Below are 12349 nucleotides of genomic sequence, written 5' to 3' on the forward strand. Positions count from 1 at the left end.
TATATATATATATATATATATATATATATATATATATATATATATATATATAGTATATACACCTGGTAGATGCTTTAGATGCTCCCCATTTCTGTGAAAAAGACTCAAACAGACAAACAAGAGCTGAAATGCAATGTTTGTTTCTTGTTCTTTTTTACTTGAAAATTGCTGTTCACAGGTTTAAGTCCAAAATTACATATGTGCAGTTTTTTTGTACGGAGAATGTGCAAATCACTTTTCCTTTAAGTGCGTGGAGCTTATAGAGATATACACTTTACTTATACTAGAAGGTAGTTATACAAGTGTGATGATGCAGGGATGTTTGATACAAATATCAATCCCTGGAAGTCCCATGAACAGCAGAAAACAAGTACAGTAGATGCAAGGACTTCTTTAGAGTAGATTTTTATGAAAATGTCACTAAAAGCATCAAATGCTTCAGGAAACACCTTCAATCATTAGAAACAAGTTTGATCAAGTTTTATAAGAGAAACAAACACTGACAAAAAAAAAAAAACTTGACTTCAGTACCAACTATCTACAATAGAAAAGTTCACCTTGAGAGAACAAAGGAGTGTTAAAGCTTGGTTTTCACGACTATCTCGTTCCAGGAATTGCTTGTGATGTCCTCTATGTTAACTAAAAACCTGTGTATAAAGTGCACGAACAAAATGTTTTGGGGTTATTTTTGTACTGAATGCTACTTGTAATATTTGTTAAAGAAGGTTGTGACTCAGCAGGAAAAGAAGGTCTCGTCTAAACATTATTTTGAACTGTAGCTATGTAAAATTTGACCTCTGTGGCTCTATGATGAAAAAATACAAAAAGGCAAATCGTGAAATAAGTTTTGTCTTCACATTTGTAAGTGTGGCATTTAATTTGTACAAAATAAGCATGCAACAGATCAACCTGGCTGTGATTCACATTCTTAAGACCAGCATTGAGCTGTGGATCCTAGCAATCTATTTTTGTCCTCATATCTTTGTGCACTCCTCTGCACCTTAACAGCTGTGCAGAATCAGTCAGATCAGTGCCAAAGCTCAACCTTTGAATGCTCTGGGTCAGCATCACGGACGTTTGCCAAACCCCCCCTGCTCTTTGAGACCATATTGGGTGGGCTGCTTCTAGCCATCATGACCACCTAACTCCCTACCCTCCCACGAAAGAAGAAAAGAAAAGTTTTTGACCATGGAGCATTCAGCAGATGGCTGCCCTGAAGCAGTACAAGGTTCCACCATTTTCATCTACAACACTGAGTACCACTTTGAATATGAAAAAAAATTGTGCTTCCAGAATCAATAATGTTGCAGAATAACAAGGTAACAGCTGTGGCAGAAACTTGACCTCTTTAGCTAAACTAATGGTGGTATGTTGTCCTACCCTTATGAGTATAATATAAGGTTGTATTACCGGGGCAGATGAGGCAAAACAATTTATCAGAACACAAGAATCCATTTGCACTCATTCAATAAAAAAATAAAATAATAAATAAATGAAAAAGAAGCTTTTCACAGTTAACACATCCTCCCAACTGTCATCACATACTAAAGCTTTTTACACCCTTTGGTCATAAATTTTAATGTAGAGTCAGTTCTTCAATGTAATTTTACAGCATGTACTGTAAGCTAAGCCTAAGTATAGTTAAATGGCTTGGACTACTTGCCTGCTAAGGATGCTCTAAAATGTAAAAATAAACCTACATGTAGGAAAAGGATTGGTCCTGGTTGAATAAAAGCTCAAGACACACAGGGCCTGGCACATATAGGACTTAATTAATATCCTGTTAATTAATTAGTTTCCCACATTAATGGCCTTTTTACTGAGCGCTTATTTACATGAGCTAAAATATTTAAGATCTGGTTACTGGAGGTAATGGATTGAGGTAAACAACATCAGTTGTTTATCCTAATCACATCACTAGATGTGGAGATTTTAAACATTATTGTGTGTAATGTTTTATCTGAACTTTAGTGATCTTACATTGGTGAAATTTACCTCTCCATTTCAACCCATCCCCTTGGGGAGCAGTGGGGCGCCAACACGGGCTGCCTGGGGTGCATTGTGGGGTTAAGGGTCTTGCTCAGAGACCCAGAGTAACAGTCTGTAGGAGTAGGGCTGGAACCCAGTACTTCAAGATTCCAAGTTCTATGCCCTAACCACTAGGTCGTCACTCCCCAAACTAGGCCGCCACTCACCTAAGATTTCAAACTTCATTCTTACACAGGCGATTGGAAGTGAACTTATGCTTTCTCAATTTATATTTATCATACTATACATACTGGTGAAAAAATGTAAGAAATGAAAAAAATAATAATGAGGTTGCTCATTGGCACAGTAGGTAGCACTGTTGCCTTACAACAAGAAGGTTCTTGGTTTGATTCCCGGCCCAGGGCATTTCTGCATGGAGTTTGCACCTTCTCCCTGCATGCGTGGGTCCAAAAACATGACTGTTAGGTTGATTGGCCTCTCTAAATTCTCCTTAGGTGTGAGTGTGTGCATAAATGGTTGTTTGTCCTTTTTGTCTCTGTGTTTCCTTGCGATGGACTGGCGACCTGTGCAGGGTGTACCTCGCCTCTCGCCCACTGAGAGCTGGAGACAGGCATCAGCGACCCTGCTTGGGATAAGCGTGACGGAAAATAAATGGATGGAAAAAGAAATAATGTGACAAATCATTATCAAATGATTTTGATATAGCAAAAATGTAATTAATACAATTAATGATCATTTTATGAGAGGTGAAGCTCAGCAATTGAATTTTCTTTACCAAATTGCAAAGCTAGGGACCTGCAACAAAAATCCAAGGATCTCTCTCTCTCTTGGTACACCGTTGAATCATTATAGGGGATCTTAAGGCTTTCACGTGTATTATATAGTACTTTCCAGTAGTATATGTGCAGAAAACCTCCAAAGAGTGACACTTGAATCATCATGGAGGACTCCTTTCAGTGTGGAGTAGCGTCAGCTTTGTTACAATATAATCTCTGGAAGACGGGGCTTGTAATCTTATATCTAAGACCATGTCCAGCACCCTAAGGGGAAAGAGTATTTCATTGTCTTGTATATGTATTATATGTATTTCTTTTTTTTTTTTTATCACAAGCGAGCGGAGCAGCCTCTGTCTTTCTGGAGATAAGGCAAAAATCACCACAGCTTCAGACACAGACATGCCTCACACTTGGATGAAGCAGTCCACATTTTTTCTGTGAAGAAATTGAGGAGGCTCCCATCCTACACACTTGGCTCAAACATGTACATTATCTGCAAAAAGCAAAGTTGAGGCCCTATAGTATCCGCATCAGAATCAAAAGCCCTTAAAAACATCCCTGACATGCAACACTATTTCCGCATCCCCTCAAAATGCCTTATTTGACACAGTTTTTAAAAAAAATACCTTTTCAGGATGAAACAAAATGCAGCTGTTTTTTTGACAGATGACCTGCCTGCTTCTCTTAGCAATTCAAATACTGTTAAATTATGTTCCACTTTTTTTTTTAGGTAAAACAAAGCCATGCTTCCCCCCTCCAATCTTATTTTGGAAGCTGATTATAGTTACCTTTCTAACACTTTTTTGTTCTCAACTTGGCTTTCCTTAAAGGAAAAGTCCGGTCTGCAAGGAATAACCAATGGGTCATTATTTATTTATGTTTTAAATTTGTATGATTTTCTAAATGTCTTTATTGATGGTACGAGGATGGTTACAGTACATGTCAGACTTTAACTCCTCTGAAGCTTTGCTCACATAATGAGCACCTTTATAAACGAACATCCCTCAATGACAGATATTTAGATCACACCTTATTTTGGTGATAATTTGGAAGTGTAAGTGTTAATAAGAGAAAATGACGGATAAACCTGCCTCCCAATGCCCAATGGAAAAAACGTCCATGGGAACAGGGGCAGCTGCAGAACCGACCCTGCCAAGGACGAAGAGCTTCCAAGGCCTGTTCAATGCTGTGAAATGGGTCATTGAAGTACTAAATGGTGTCATTATGATGAGTAATTAAAAGAATACAGCTGAAGACTCCCAAACTACCCTTTTCTCTTGGTTCAGCTGTGTGTTGTCATGGTTCTTTGCAGAAAGGCACCTGCCATAGGCCATTTTAACTATCACCCCTTTCACTAAAATGCAAATAGCAGCCTTGGAAGCTAATTGAATCGCATTTTCTTTTGTCCTCTAATTTAGTGAAAATCTGCAAATTCCCATCACTGATTGGTGAAGATTGGATTTTGCCCAAGCTTCTCATTTGGTACCACATGTCACACACTGTGGATCACAATGGATGAAAGCACCAAAATGTTTTGTTTGAAAGATGCACACTCGAAATACTTTGTTACAATGTGCTTTCAAGACATAAATATGTATGTAGTTTAGAAAATTGCAACCTAAGATTGCAGCGTTCTGTAGAGTCTGTAAACAGATACATAAAAGGATAAAAGATGGCCAAGCAATAAAAAAAATTGTGTTTCATCTCCATTAAGCATATTTGGAAATGCAGAGCATCCATATTTCTATGTGCAAAGCTTTTTTGTTGTCGCTACTTCAGGATCCAATAAAAATGCATGAAATTTGTGCCAAAGTAGTCTCCCCTTGGGCAGTTTATGCATTCTTACTTGCTTTGTGGGAAAGTCATTAACATAATGGAGAAGTGCAGGCTATGTTTGATTAATTAGAAAAACTAACTTTGGTTAACTAAACTGAAACACAGGGTTTTTATTAGCTTACACTTCTCCAATAGTATTTCGTTCAAGAAAGAGAAAGTTATCCATGATCTAAGTTTTTTTGTGAAAATTGTTGTGTTCTGTGGAGATAAATCCTCAACGCTTTCAATTAACATTCCCTGTGAGGAAAAGCAGCATTTAACATGCATCTTTATCAATCTTTCTCTACAGAAACCAGTGAGAGAATTCAGGAAAGATCTACCCTCTACAAGGCTATCAGGGATGTGTTCAATAACTGAGGACTCCAACCCAGATTCCATCAGTAAGTACAGTGCAGGTGTTTAGCACAGCTGCGTATGTGACTTGATTCAGTTGAGGTTCTGCATGAGCAAACGTACCCCTAAGAGGATTACATCTCTAATCCGCTGGTCAATACATATGACAAGAACAGTACAGCGCCAAAGCCCGTCACTCAAAGGACGTGTCATCCTGAGTGTGGACAGCATGAATATCCCTTTTTAGAACCTAAGCTGTGTTCAAGTTCAAAGGTTTTTATTTTCTGGATACAGTTTCAATATAAAGTCTGTCAAAATCCCTATTTTATCAGATTTATCTTTTTAAATTTATGTGATTTTCTTTTTTGTTTGGAGCCTTTGTTAAACATTTTACTCTTTAATAACAAAATAACACCATCTGTCCTGTTCTCAGCACACAAGTGATAAGTTAGGAAATAAACAGAAAAAAACACATTTGAGAATGTTAATTACTTTGTTAAATGGTTACTAATTAGTCATTATCAAATTAGATTTTAATTAATTCTCTAATGATGATTTTTGAGCCACATAAATATGACTCATCCGTTTTTACACATCCACAGTTGTCTGTTTGCCTATTGATTATGATTCGTGCAGAAAACATCTTTTACTTTTCCATTTTTGTTGTGTTGAATGAGCATTCCTGAGATAACTTGCTATACAAATTTGTTTAGAATTCAGGCTTTGCATAGTACTCATCTGAAATATTAAATAAATTTAGTTGAAAAGATATGAAAGTGCTGTTTTTAAATAAAGAAATCCTTTTTTGTCTTTCCCTCTTTAATCTGTTCAATAAAGGGATCCTTTTGCTAAGTGATGTAGGAACAATGACAGAATGAGTGTGTGCAATCTTAACTATTAGTGCTAATTAAGTGGGGCTTAAGATGTGATTTGACCCCATGAATCACCACTGACTAATTTTCTTGCAATTTATTCTCCCAACTAGTACAACCTTTCAGCTTAGCTGACTCACATATTATTCAGGTGTCATGTAAAAAAAATGCAAAGGGTAGGTGGCCTTTGGCTTCATTAAACCATCTGTCATTGGTTCAACAGAAATCTAAGAGGCTGACTTTTTCTCCAACCAATGATTTTCATGAGCAATTAACTTCTTCAATGACTGTAAAGTACAAAAAGTAAAAAGAAAAAAAAAAAACATTATGATTGCAGAACATTACCTTATTTGTGTTGTTACAAACTAAATAAAATAGTAAGTCTAATAAAAGTCAATTTTTTTAAGTTAAAGATGGCTTTTTTAGCATGTTGTTAAAACAACTTTTTTATTAATTGTTGCACTCTTATCTGACCTAATCTGGGTTCATTAACATTTCTTTAAAATATCAACAAAGGTTATAACTTTCACAATAATTTAGAAATACTCATTTAAAAAGATGTTTCATTTAACTTAAGTTTGAACTCTGTTACCATTACTAACATTAAGACTTTCTCCTGGTTGTCACCGACCTCAGTTCTCAGGAAAAAGTCTTAAAGATATTTTTCACTAAAGTTTGCTTTGCTAGTATTGTTAAAGAAAATGTTCTGTTATGTAACTTTCATCAACCTGGCTGTGTCCTTTCTTACTCTACAGTACTGTATATCCTCTAATGCAACGATTCCCAACCAGGGGTACTCGTACCGCTAGTGGCCCGTGAAGTGCATTGCAAGGAGTACATGAAAATAATTTATTTCTAAGATAGTAAAACAAAATAGGGCTGGGATCTGTTTTACTTTGTGGGGACACAATTGGAAAAAAACTTTAAGCAAGTTTTTATCAACCAAATAGTCCTTTTTTCTTCTATGTTTGAGTCACCTTCAGCTTTGAGAAACATCAAAACCAGGCAGACAAGCAGACTGGATATAGAGAACAGTCTCGTATCAGGTGTTTTTCACACCTGAGCTCATCAAAGCAAGCTCAGGTGTCATGAATTTTGAAATCATAGTAAAATAAATGGAGTCAGTCTGACTATAATTTTTGTTCGGTATTTTGTTCCCACTTCCTCAAGTTTATATTTTATTCTTATGTATTTATTTTTGATTCCTTACTAAGTTCCGGGCTACATATTTATGTTGTTGTTTTTTATTTGCGATCGAAAGAATCAAATGGCTAAGAATTAGATGCATATTTTATAATGAAGTATTGCACATTCTAGTCATCAATACTTTTGACTGAGAGGGGTACTCATGGTAAGACAAAATGCCCAAAGGAGTACACAAGTCAAAAAAAGTTGGGAAACATAGCTCTAATGTATTACTTCTTTTTACCACTGTTTAAGAACCATGGATGTAACAGAGCGAGTGGAAAACAACTGGAATTGGGAGGATTATAGAGCCAGACCAGGTGGAGCTGAAAAAGGGGCATAAAATGCAAAGATGAACTAAACTGATTGCAACATCATATGAAAACTTTTTGCGTGTCAATTTATTAGACAGAAAGGTGATAAGAATATTGCATTTCTGACCTGCTAGATTTTATGAATTGGGTGTTTTTTTGTTTTTTTTTTTCTTTTTCTTTTTTACCAATTAAAATAGTTTAATTTGAGTCTTAATCAGAAGTCAATTCTCAGTAATGGTGCATTCGTTTAGCTTAACTAATTTGAATACAAAAAATATGAGATATGGTTTTAGGATTTGAGAAAATTTTGTTTATTACAGTGCTTTGATTGTTGTCCACTGTTTGCATGACTTTTGTTGTGTTTTTTCATACATTTAGAGTGCATTTTAAAAACTGATTTCAGAAAATTATGAATTCATTATTTATTGGATTGGATAGTGTTGAGGCTGAGTTACAACCAATTTAGCCTCATCATGCTGCATAGTCCAAGCTCTTCCATCAACCTGGATTTCTAATCAATGACACTAGAGAAGAGTTATTTGAATGGATTACTGTAAAGAGCATCATGGATTAGCCTCGGACCCCAAGGGAGTTTTTAAATTGCTCACATAAAGTGATTATAAAACATCTGTATGGTGGACAATTATAGGACTCCTGTCCCGTTAAAGCAATGCAGGCCTTTTCTTGGTGTGTTTGTAATACTACAGCTTTTTAAACCGCATAGGCTGTTGTGTATATCAGTGCCTAAACATAGCTTTAGTTTATAAAGGCATCATCAACAGCTTTGTTATATGGATAACAATAAATAGTGACAGACTGTAAAGTCAAATCAGCCAGATTTGAACTGATGTTAAAGGTCTCTGATATAAAACATCCTATTTTCTCTGAATGGTAAAATCATATTTAAGTCTTAAGAAAATATACAAAAAAACAAAAATGCCGGAAATGTTCATTAAGTGTTAATGCTTGAAGTTTTAGTGCATTTCCCAGAGCTCAACTTATCTACTTATCCTGGCCAGACTTTCATCAGCTTTAATAGTCATCAAGTGATCATTTAGCTCAATAGATGCTGCTTCACAACAAAATGTTTTTGGTGAGCACCACATCTTTCAGCTTTGTGGACAGTATTTTTATAGCTTATTAGGCTTTGCTGTGCAATGAAGGGGAAGTAAATTTAGTACTTGCTCCATGGTAAAAGTGTGCTTTTGCCATGAACACATTTTTCTTCACAGAGCGTTACATATCACTGCAAAAAAACAAAAAAAGATTAAACAAAAACTGAAAAAGGTATCTTTTATTCAGTGCATTTGAAGAAAAAATTCCAAAAAGGCACTTTTGTTTGAAAATAAAATCCAAATGAGCACAATTTTAATTATGCTTTTCATCAACACTGTCCTACTTTGTCAAAGTAGGACAGCCTTTCCTACTGTATGTCTCTTCAACATGCTGAGGGAAACAATGGGAGGATTCTTTGGCTGTTGATCATTAGACAATCCCCTTACATCACCAAGGGCAATAATTACTTATTTCCATTTCATACATGGTCATATATTGCATCACTACACTGCTGAAAGATTCACTTAACATTTTTAAATCAAACGTCCTGATACTTGAAAGTGTTTATGCTGCCATCCTCATACAGTACTTACCAGAAGGCATCAAAATCAGAAAAAGCTTTATTGCCAATAATATGGTATAAAAATTGCTGATAGGTGCTACACATAAACATGTATACAGCTGAAATTAATAAATTGGAATATATAATATAAGTTGGAATAAATAAATGCAAGCTGTATTGGATTTTTAAAAGAATAGAGACAATTAGTGTAAAGTTTTGCAAAGAAAGAGCGTAGTGGGAGATATGAAAAATATAGCCTGCTAAGTTACAGGAAATCTTTTGAACATTTTAGAAAAAAGGGAAAGATTATATAAAGGAATCCCTCTGCTCAATTTATATAAAGTGACTGAAGTGTGACACGGGGGATTTCGTTGGAACAAATAATTATCTAAAATGATCCGTTGTCCCTACTGAAGAAGTACACAAGAAATACAGCTTTTTTTTTTTTTTATAATTTCAGTGTGAAATTATAAAAAACAACAACTTTAAACCACGGTTGAGGGGTTCTGGTGCCTATCTTCAGCTGTCAGTGGCCGAGAGGCAGGGTACACCCTAGACAGGTTGCCAGTCTATCGCAGGGCAACTCAGAGACAAACAGGAAAAACAACCATTCACCCACACACTCACACCAAAGGAGAATTTTGAGAAGTCAATTAACCTAACAGTCATGTTTTTGGCAGTAATCCCTAATAAAATTATTATTTTTATTTATTTATTTTTTTCGGAGGAAGCTGGAGTACCCGGAGAGAACCCACACATGCACAGGGAGAACAGGCGAACTCCGGGCCGGGAATCAAACCCTAAACCTTCTTGCTGCAAGGCAGGGGTGCTACCCACCATTCATATATTATTACATAATACACATTAGTGTTTGTTTTGACTGAACAGCACCCTTTTTGCTAAATTAAAATAGTGGCAGAAATTTGAATGATGTTTGTTCCGTCTGAAACCAATCATGGTTTGATTAGACAGCAGTGCCAAAGCTCTCATTGTACTAAAGGATCGTTATTATAGAGCTCAATTTTTTACTGACTAGTTCTAGATGTGGTACTAGATGAGTCTTGAGAAAACCCTTTAAATAACAATGCTTTAAAAAACAAATGCACAGATGTTTCAAAATTCAATTGTTCATAAAAAAAAAACTGTCCTGAAAACATACATAAATATATTCTAAAATGTATTCTACATATTGTATGCACAAAGTGTAGACAAAACCAAATTTTGTTTTGGACAGCTTTCAGAACATTTCCATTCCATAAAATGCATCAGTGATCAAATGTAAATAGTGTGCGAGACTCCTATACCACAATTATTTATAACTGCAATGACAAGCAAGCATGTTAAACAAAAAATAAAATCAAAAAGATGTTTAAAAAATATCCCAACACTTTTGACAGACAGCTGTCAGCCATTTTTATTAAAGACTGCTTAATGACTTTTTTTTTATTACTCTGCCGATAAAACGCTGTGGCACCTTTTCTATATGACAGCATACCTCTCTCAAATCATGACACCTAGGTTCTCCGCTCTTATTACCTGCCATTCATTTTACGAGGCGGCACAAGACAAGGTCTCTGCTCTCAGTTGGAATATAGGCATTAAATTAAATAAGTGTACAAAGGAACAGTATTAACATTCATGTTTGAATCAGACTTTGAATTGATGTCTTAACTAAAATGAAAGTTATGTGATGTAGCTATAGCTAATTAGAAATAAGAATACATTCTGGGAAAGTGGCTTCTTTATGGGAATGAATTTAAAAAAGGTATTTCTAATTTCTTTTGTTTTTGTTTTAAGACTAATTTGGTGCAAGAGAAGGATTTCATAAAGAGATTCAGACTCCTCCTGCATAGACCCTGTTATCCATATTATAATAACTTATGGAAGACCTGGAAACATAAAGTTGAAACGCACATATGGCAACGTACTAACAGAAAACGTGGTGATCACTGATGCTTATGTTTATAGCCTACAGAGTAGCATTAGAAAACAGAGGCCAATCATCTTTAAAGTCGATTCTGTGGCATTCTACTGTTGCTTGCCCCTATTTAAAGCTACCTTATATGTTTATGTTTAATTTCCCCCATTTGTTTTTAATTTATTTATTTCATCAGAACTTTCCTAGCTCATTTCAATAAGGCTTATTTTTTCTACCAAAATTATTATTAAAACCAGACAAAAGACTTTCATAAATGAGACTTTAAAACTATTGATATGATCTTGTCTGCAAAGCTATAAGATCTTTGGAATTGAGTGATAAATGACTCATTGTTTATGATGAATTGTAATGAAAACTGTCACGTGTATATGCCTCTCTTGGCATCCTCCCTCTAGTGTAGTGACTTTCATGAGTTTTTTTTTTGGTGTGAAAGATGTCAAGATTGCAGGATATGAGACAGCAGGCCGCTGAAATGAGAAAACCTTCACAGCGTCATTAGATAAACCATTTGCAAATGGCTTATATTATTAGCTCTCAGAGTGTGGTGTTGTATTACCTTTTTGTCAACACTTTTTGGAAATACTTCGAAAAAGGCTTTTTTATGGCTAGCTCGGGTCGCTTCTATTTAAGAAGTGGCCTTAGACTTTTTCCTTATTGTCTCTCTGCTTCCTTTGGGAAAAAGCACTAAAGCCTTTAATTGCACCGTAGAGGATATAAAGATCTCTATCAATGTCTGACTCTTCAACTGGGTGGTGATTTATCTGTGTTGTGGTACAAGCTTAACAACAATTCATTCAAGCATAGTGCTTTGAAAACCTAGTATGGTTAAAGGCATTATTAATCTATTATGTTAAAAAAAAACTGCTGGTGATGTCAGTTGCCATTGATCAGGAAAGGACACATTTTATTTACAGTAAAGCAGTAGTACTATGGTATATGGCTTTACACAAGCAGGAGAACTTTTGTTCAAATCTCCAAATATGATATCCATATAAGTTCAAACATCCAGAATAGCCAGTGACAACTTACCTATTTAAAAAAAAAAAAATCTAATTATTTAGGAGTGAAGGGAATTTCATTTTGGGCTTCCAGATGTTTCTTTTTGACACTAATACACTTTTACATGATTGCATATCAGCTTTTTTTTTAGTCCTTTCAAAAACAACACTATAAGAAAGTATTTCTCAAGCATCACCTTTGTATCTATTGGTCATAGTTGTAAAGCAAATTTAATCACACAAAATACTGCCACATTGTTTTTATGCAGTTTGACCTACTTTCTGATTAATCAATCTAATCAGACTAATTGGGGACACTTATACAGCAATGACATATCATTTTCAGACAGCCAGTTTGCGCTCCACTAAAAAGACACTCTGTTTCATCTGTATTACTTGATCGAAAGCAGTTTTATGATTTTGTTCTACCTTTATCTCACTCCCCTATCATGATGTTCAGGAGCTAAATATCACAACAACACATTAAGT

General features: G+C 35.3%; 1 protein-coding gene across 2 annotated transcripts in view; it reads left to right on the plus strand.

Moving 5' to 3' along the window:
* Positions 1 to 12349, plus strand: part of elfn1 (extracellular leucine-rich repeat and fibronectin type III domain containing 1) — a 94978-nt gene that overhangs the window by 61765 nt on the left and 20864 nt on the right. For both annotated transcript variants that reach the window (XM_015374701.1, XM_015374700.1), the window contains one exon: positions 4891 to 4981. The gene's annotated coding sequence lies outside the window, so the exon portion shown is untranslated. The remainder of the gene's footprint in view (positions 1 to 4890; positions 4982 to 12349) is intronic.

The sequence above is a fragment of the Cyprinodon variegatus genome, unplaced genomic scaffold (genome assembly GCF_000732505.1).
Source record: "Cyprinodon variegatus isolate N-32 unplaced genomic scaffold, C_variegatus-1.0 Scaffold108, whole genome shotgun sequence".
NCBI lineage: Eukaryota > Metazoa > Chordata > Actinopteri > Cyprinodontiformes > Cyprinodontidae > Cyprinodon > Cyprinodon variegatus.